This window comes from Physeter macrocephalus, chromosome 16 (assembly GCF_002837175.3).
Source record: "Physeter macrocephalus isolate SW-GA chromosome 16, ASM283717v5, whole genome shotgun sequence".
Classification (NCBI taxonomy): domain Eukaryota; kingdom Metazoa; phylum Chordata; class Mammalia; order Artiodactyla; family Physeteridae; genus Physeter; species Physeter macrocephalus.
This window is the reverse complement of record NC_041229.1, coordinates 55,894,072-55,900,869: the sequence shown is the minus strand read 5'-3', so window position 1 is coordinate 55,900,869 and position 6,798 is coordinate 55,894,072. Positions and strand designations below refer to the sequence as shown.

General features: G+C 43.9%; 2 pseudogenes; both read right to left on the bottom strand.

Moving 5' to 3' along the window:
* Positions 1 to 2,447: 2,447 nt before the first annotated feature.
* On the bottom strand, positions 2,448 to 3,564 carry LOC102976542 (ester hydrolase C11orf54 homolog; annotated as a pseudogene).
* Positions 3,565 to 4,569: 1,005 nt separating this feature from the next.
* Positions 4,570 to 5,517, bottom strand: LOC112066991 (ester hydrolase C11orf54 homolog; annotated as a pseudogene).
* Positions 5,518 to 6,798: the final 1,281 nt, after the last annotated feature.

Here is a 6,798-nt window from a genome sequence, read left to right as displayed (position 1 = left end):
TCTCCTCATCATTTAGTTGTTCTTGTGGTTTTTATCTTGTTCCTTCATTTGCAACATATTTCTCTGTCAACTAATTTTGTCTGACTTTCTGTGTTTGGGGTCTCCTTTCCACAAGCTGCAGGATCATAGTTCCTCTTGTTTCTGGTGTCTGCTCCCTGTTGGGTGAGGTTGGTCCAGTGACTTGTGTAGGCTTCCTGCTAGGAGAGACTGTGCCTTCCCTCTGTGGGTGGAGCTGTGTCTTGTCCCTCTGATGGGCAGGGCCGTGTCAAGGGGTGTGTTTTGAGGTGGCTGTGAGCTCAGTATGACTTCAGGCAGCCTGTCTTCTGATGGGTGGGGCTGTGTCCTTATCTTGGGCGTTGTTTGGACTGAGACTTTCCAGCTCTCAAGCTGGGTCTTGGTGCTGAAATGTGCACCTCTGAAAGATCTCACTCTGATCAGTATTCCCCGGGCCTTCAGTGTCCTAGCCTTCACAGTGAGTGATAGTTGACCTTCGCCTCCCCGAGACCCTCTAAGACCCCTAGGTAGGTATAATCCAGGTTTCTATAAGGTACTGCTTTGTGCTGGGTCCCAGTGCACGTGAGACCTTGTGCGCACCCTCCAAGAGTGGAGTCTCCATTTCCTCCAGCCCTGTGGAGCTCCTGCCCTCAAGCCCTGCTGGCCTTCGGGGCTAAATACTCTGGGGGTTCTTCTGCCCAATGCCAGACTCTCAGACTGTCTTGGAGGGCTATTTTATGTGGGAATGTCCATGTGTAGCCTGCGTGGGTTTAATATTTTTTGGTGCGAGGGCTGTTTTTAGTATAGATATCTGCCACTTCTTTCCTCAGTGTATTCTGGCCATTAGCCCCTTTATAGGAGGTATGACTGATGTTGTGGTGACCATAGCCTGTACTGGATATTGAGTAGAGCATCCCCTTTACTCTGTGGTTGTCACTGCTCTGTCAGAGATGGGCTCTGCTCCCTAGTTTTTGGAGTAGAGGCCCCCAGATCTGCTTCTTAGCTGTGTTTCTGATCTGCACTGTGAGGTAGGCAGGATTGGAGCACTCCCACTGGGAAGGAAGCCACTGAGTATTCCTCCTCTGGAGCTGTTCACCTGTGGGGTTGCTCTGTTGTGTCACCTTTCACCTGTTGTGCGAGCTCTCAGATTACACCCTCATTGGCACTGCCCTCAGCCCCACCTTAAATGTGGGTATGCCAGCAATCGGCCCTGGTGTCTCTCATATGTTGTTTTCACCAGGCCACCAGCACAGATCTACTGAAGTCAGGTCCTAGGATTGCAGTAATCATGGATCTGGACCCGCTGTGGATGCTATGGGGGCAGCTCCAACTCTAGGCCGGCCTAACCCCCATGTGTATGTGCCCACAAAGTCTATAGCTGCTAAAGCTAGACCTGCCTTGCCTGCAGGAGAACTTTGTCCATTCAGATGTTCTGTAGGTGCTAACTTTACAAGGTCAGTCATGGGCGTGCCAATTCATGGTTTGTGCAGCTGTGAAGAGAGATTTCAGCTTTTCTTCCTTAGTTGCATGTCCCCTGGGGCTCAGCTGTCGTTTCAGCCCCACCTCTGTGTGTGGGCCACCCACAGGGGTCTGCTCCCGAGGCTGCCCTGGAGCACATGAGTCTGCCGTGGTGGCGATGGGCACGTGGGGGAGCCAGCAGTCACGGGCACAGGAGAGCTGGCCCCAGCGGGGGCCCTTCTTAGTGCCTGGGGAGGCAGGGGCTGGCACATGGGGAGAGAGGCTGCAATGGCAGCTTCGCCCCTTATGCATCACTTAACTATGGCTCTTTGCTTCTGTGGCAGTTCAGATTTCCTCCACAATCATTCCCGGTTGCGGATTTCCTCACTTCCACCCCCTCAGGCTGTCTCCTCACAGCCAACAGAAGTCCTCTCCTGGGTCTGCTCTCCAAACCCCATGTTCCAGCACTCAGCCTCTGTGCACACCAGTGGACACCTGTCTGTCTCAGGCTGGGGTGCACAGGGCTGTGGCACAGACCATCTGTGTAGGTTTCACTCTGTCCTGCTTGGCTGTTGGCACTCTCTTCCAATAGCCCATGAATTCCCTTCTGTCCCAATTCATGTCCCTGTCTATGAGGGGGCTTCCCTGGATGTGGGACCCTCTCCTCTCCTTCAGCTCCCCCCAACCCAGGGGTGCCGTTCCCATCCCGCTTCCTCTTCTTTTTCCCTTTTTCTTTCTTTCAATCTACCTGGTTACACGGGGATCTTTCTTGTCCTTTTAGGTATCCAAGGTCCTCTGCTAGTGTTCAGTTGGTGCTCTGTGAGAACTGTTCCATTTGTAGATGTATTCTTGATGCGTTTGTGGGGAGACATGAATTCCATGTCCTCCTACTCCTCTGCCATCTTGCTGACCCCTTTGGATTTTATATTGCTATCCATTAATGAGTTAATCAATCAGCCTTAATTATTTCTTCTTCTAAATGAGTATCAGTTGATTTAATCTTGCCCAAAAGAATGGGTCTCTTTTGGTTGGTCAATGCAATACAGAAACTCTGCAGGTAAGAAGTATCCAAGTTATTCCACTATATCTGGGGTGGTGTCATAATAGTAGTGTCCACCTTTTCCATGATGACTGAAACAAGTGTGCTCCAACCTCAAATCAAACCCTGGGTCTCTGAAGACAAAAACCAGCAGACAGACCAAAGGAGCCTTCATCTCATAAAAATGCAACAATTTATTCACATCTTCATCAGAGTTCAATGGGCAGGAAGACAATTCTGTGGGCATAATGTGAGTCTTCACTTTCCTCTTCTGAATCACGAAAGTAACTCCCATCCCCACAGGCTTTATCTCCATAATGTTTTTCAAGAGTCTGTCTCATACAAGTCACAAAGTTAAGTTTTCTTATTCACGTCTTCATCAGAGTTCAATGGGCAGGAAGAAAATTCTGCCAGCATGATATGAGTCTTCACTTTTCCCTTCTGAATCACGAAAGTACCTCCCATTCCTACAGGCTTATCTCCATAATGTTTTTCAAGAGTCTGTCTCATACAAGTCACAAAGTTAAGTTTTCCAGTTCTTCTTTTGGCTTTCATCTCAATGACCTTTCCAGGTTGGCCCTCACTGGAAAAAGATTAGCCAGTAATGCACACCCCAAATCATGATCTTCTCACTGTATTTCTCTAGTAGGGCACCCTCCATCTTCAGGGTTAACACGAGCAAATTAACTTCAATACACTGGAGGTTTGTGTTCACTTTCTGTTTGGACAACTGACATAAACTCAGAATTGAATCCAAGAGTCTGAAATGGGCCTGCTCCTGCTCTAAGAATAAAAGCTCTGGGAAGTTGGATTTCTTTTGCAATCTTATTTAGGTTATAAACTTTTTTTTTTTTTATTTACAAGAGGCAATAAGTAAGGCACACTTCCTACTTCTGCAATTCTAGTTTTCCCACAGATGCCTTTTACAGGAAAGGTAAATGATCCTTAGTCAAATCAGGGCACTCAACTACAGAGACCTGGACTTCAGCAAAGTTATCCTTTAGCACCTTCTGCAGAACTCCAACAAGCTCCTCTAGACTTGACGGATGAAAAGAATACTCAGCACAAGCCATCTTCCTTCTTCCTTAGGTGTGAATGAAACAAGAGGGAAGGGGGCAGGGCACAACCTTTAAAAGAATGGTGGTTTTTATTCTTCAATTTGTTAATGTGGTGTATCACACTGATTGATTTGCAGATATTGAAAAATCCTTGTATCCCTGGGATCAATCCCACTTGATCGTGGTGTATGATCCTTTTAATGTTGGATTCGGACTGCTAGTATTTTGTTGAGGATTTTTGCATCTGTGTTCCTCAGTGATATTGGACTTTTTGTGTGGTATTTTTTCAATAGTTTCAGAAAGATAGGTGTTAACTCTTCTCTAAATGTTTGATAGAATTCACTGTGAAGCTATCAGGTCCTGGACTTTTGTTTGTTGGGAGTTGTTAAATCACAGTTTCAATTTCAGTACTTGTGATTGGTCTGTTCATATTTTCTGTTTCTTCCCAGAAGTCCTCTCCTGGGTCTGCTCTCCAAACCCCATGTTCCAGCACTCAGCCTCTGTGCACACCAGTGGACACCTGTCTGTCTCAGGCTGGGGTGCACAGGGCTGTGGCACAGACCATCTGTGTAGGTTTCACTCTGTCCTGCTTGGCTGTTGGCACTCTCTTCCAATAGCCCATGAATTCCCTTCTGTCCCAATTCATGTCCCTGTCTATGAGGGGGCTTCCCTGGATGTGGGACCCTCTCCTCTCCTTCAGCTCCCCCCAACCCAGGGGTGCCGTTCCCATCCCGCTTCCTCTTCTTTTTCCCTTTTTCTTTCTTTCAATCTACCTGGTTACACGGGGATCTTTCTTGTCCTTTTAGGTATCCAAGGTCCTCTGCTAGTGTTCAGTTGGTGCTCTGTGAGAACTGTTCCATTTGTAGATGTATTCTTGATGCGTTTGTGGGGAGACATGAATTCCATGTCCTCCTACTCCTCTGCCATCTTGCTGACCCCTTTGGATTTTATATTGCTATCCATTAATGAGTTAATCAATCAGCCTTAATTATTTCTTCTTCTAAATGAGTATCAGTTGATTTAATCTTGCCCAAAAGAATGGGTCTCTTTTGATTGGTCAATGCAATACAGAAACTCTGCAGGTAAGAAGTATCCAAGTTATTCCACTATATCTGGGGTGGTGTCATAATAGTAGTGTCCACCTTTTCCATGATGACTGAAACAAGTGTGCTCCAACCTCAAATCAAACCCTGGGTCTCTGAAGACAAAAACCAGCAGACAGACCAAAGGAGCCTTCATCTCATAAAAATGCAACAATTTATTCACATCTTCATCAGAGTTCAATGGGCAGGAAGACAATTCTGTGGGCATAATGTGAGTCTTCACTTTCCTCTTCTGAATCACGAAAGTAACTCCCATCCCCACAGGCTTTATCTCCATAATGTTTTTCAAGAGTCTGTCTCATACAAGTCACAAAGTTAAGTTTTCCAGTTCTTCTTTTGGCTTTCATCTCAATGACCTTTCCAGGTTGGCCCTCACTGGAAAAAGATTAGCCAGTAATGCACACCCCAAATCATGATCTTCTCACTGTATTTCTCTAGTAGGGCACCCTCCATCTTCAGGGTTAACACGAGCAAATTAACTTCAATACACTGGAGGTTTGTGTTCACTTTCTGTTTGGACAACTGACATAAACTCAGAATTGAATCCAAGAGTCTGAAATGGGCCTGCTCCTGCTCTAAGAATAAAAGCTCTGGGAAGTTGGATTTCTTTTGCAATCTTATTTAGGTTATAAACTTTTTTTTTTTTTATTTACAAGAGGCAATAAGTAAGGCACACTTCCTACTTCTGCAATTCTAGTTTTCCCACAGATGCCTTTTACAGGAAAGGTAAATGATCCTTAGTCAAATCAGGGCACTCAACTACAGAGACCTGGACTTCAGCAAAGTTATCCTTTAGCACCTTCTGCAGAACTCCAACAAGCTCCTCTAGACTTGACGGATGAAAAGAATACTCAGCACAAGCCATCTTCCTTCTTCCTTAGGTGTGAATGAAACAAGAGGGAAGGGGGCAGGGCACAACCTTTAAAAGAATGGTGGTTTTTATTCTTCAATTTGTTAATGTGGTGTATCACACTGATTGATTTGCAGATATTGAAAAATCCTTGTATCCCTGGGATCAATCCCACTTGATCGTGGTGTATGATCCTTTTAATGTTGGATTCGGACTGCTAGTATTTTGTTGAGGATTTTTGCATCTGTGTTCCTCAGTGATATTGGACTTTTTGTGTGGTATTTTTTCAATAGTTTCAGAAAGATAGGTGTTAACTCTTCTCTAAATGTTTGATAGAATTCACTGTGAAGCTATCAGGTCCTGGACTTTTGTTTGTTGGGAGTTGTTAAATCACAGTTTCAATTTCAGTACTTGTGATTGGTCTGTTCATATTTTCTGTTTCTTCCTCGTTCAGTTTTGGGAGACTGTACTTTTCTAAGAATTTGTCCATTTCCTCTAGGTTGTCCATTTTATCAGCATATAGTTGTTTGTAGTCGTCTCTTATGACCCTTTGTATTTCTGTGGTATTGCTGTAACGTCTTTTTCATTTCTAATTTTATTGAGACCTCTCCCTTTTTTCCTTGACGAGACTGGCTAATGGTTTATCAATTTTTTATCTTCTCGAACCATTTTTATTGAGACCTCTCCCTTTTTTCCTTGACGAGACTGGCTAATGGTTTATCAATTTTTTATCTTCTCGAACCATCTTTTTGTTTCTTTGATCTTTTCTATTTTTTTTCATCTCTATTTCATTTATTCCTGCTCTGATCTTTATGATTTCTTTCCTTCTACTAACTTTAGGTTTTGTTTGTTCTTCTTTCTCTAGTTGCTTTAGGTGTTAGTTTAGGTTGTTTATTTGAAATTTTTCTTGTTTCCTGAGGTAAGATTGTGTTGCTTTAAACTTCCCTCTCAGAAAAGTTTTTCCTGCGTCCCATAGGTTTAGGATCATCATGTTTTCATTTTCATTTGTCTCTAGGAATTTTTTGATTTCCACTTTGATTTCTTCAGTGATCTATTGGTTGTTTAGTAGCATATTGTTTAGCCTCCATGTGTTTGTGTTTTTACAGTTTTTTTTCCTTGTAATTGATTTCTAATCTCATAGCACAGTGGTCAGAAAAGATGCTTGATATGATTTCAGTTTTCTTAAATTTATCAAGGCTTGCTTTATGGCACAACATGTGATCTATCCTGGAGAATGTTCCATGGGCACTTGAGATGAATATGTATTCTGCTGCTTTTGGTTGGAATGCTCTATAA